Raw genomic sequence first — 625 nt, 5'->3', positions numbered from 1 at the left:
CCAACTTTGGGGTGTGGTGCAGGGCTGGGGGGGCCCATGCAAAGGGGGGGGCACCCCAAATTGGGCTATGGCATGAAGTTGGGGTACCCCTGCGTGGGGAGGGCACCCTGGTTTTGGGGGGCATCGCAGGAGTGGGGCACCCATGCAAAAAGGGGAGTGGTGTCACCCTGATTTTGGTGTGTGGCACAAAGTCAGGGCACCCAAGGGGGAGGTCACCCTGGTTTGGGGTGCACCAAGAGCCAGGACACCCATGTACAGGGGGGGGCACCTTTATCTTGGGGTGCCCTGAGACACCCATGCAAGACCAGGGGTCATCCTGATCTTGGGGTGCCCCACAGTCCCAAGACCCCCATCCAAGTAGGGTCATCCTGACCTTGGGTTGCACCAATGGGCAGGACACCCATCCAAGAGCAGGTTCACCACAGTTTTGGGGTGCACCAATGGCCAGGACACCCATGTACAGGGGGTCGTCCTGATCTGGGGGTGCACCAGAACACCCACCTCACCCACTGTCCCCATCCCAGCATCCACGCATCCAGCAGCATCCTTGTGCTCACCCTGGGTACCACGGCTGGGTTGTTGGGAGCAGAACTTGGGGCATGTCCATTGGGTGCCAAGGGGGGGG

Source organism: Pterocles gutturalis, unplaced genomic scaffold (assembly GCF_000699245.1).
Source record: "Pterocles gutturalis isolate BGI_N339 unplaced genomic scaffold, ASM69924v1 scaffold18929, whole genome shotgun sequence".
In the NCBI taxonomy this organism is placed as follows: Eukaryota; Metazoa; Chordata; class Aves; order Pterocliformes; family Pteroclidae; genus Pterocles; species Pterocles gutturalis.
Note: the sequence above shows the minus strand (reverse complement) of the source record.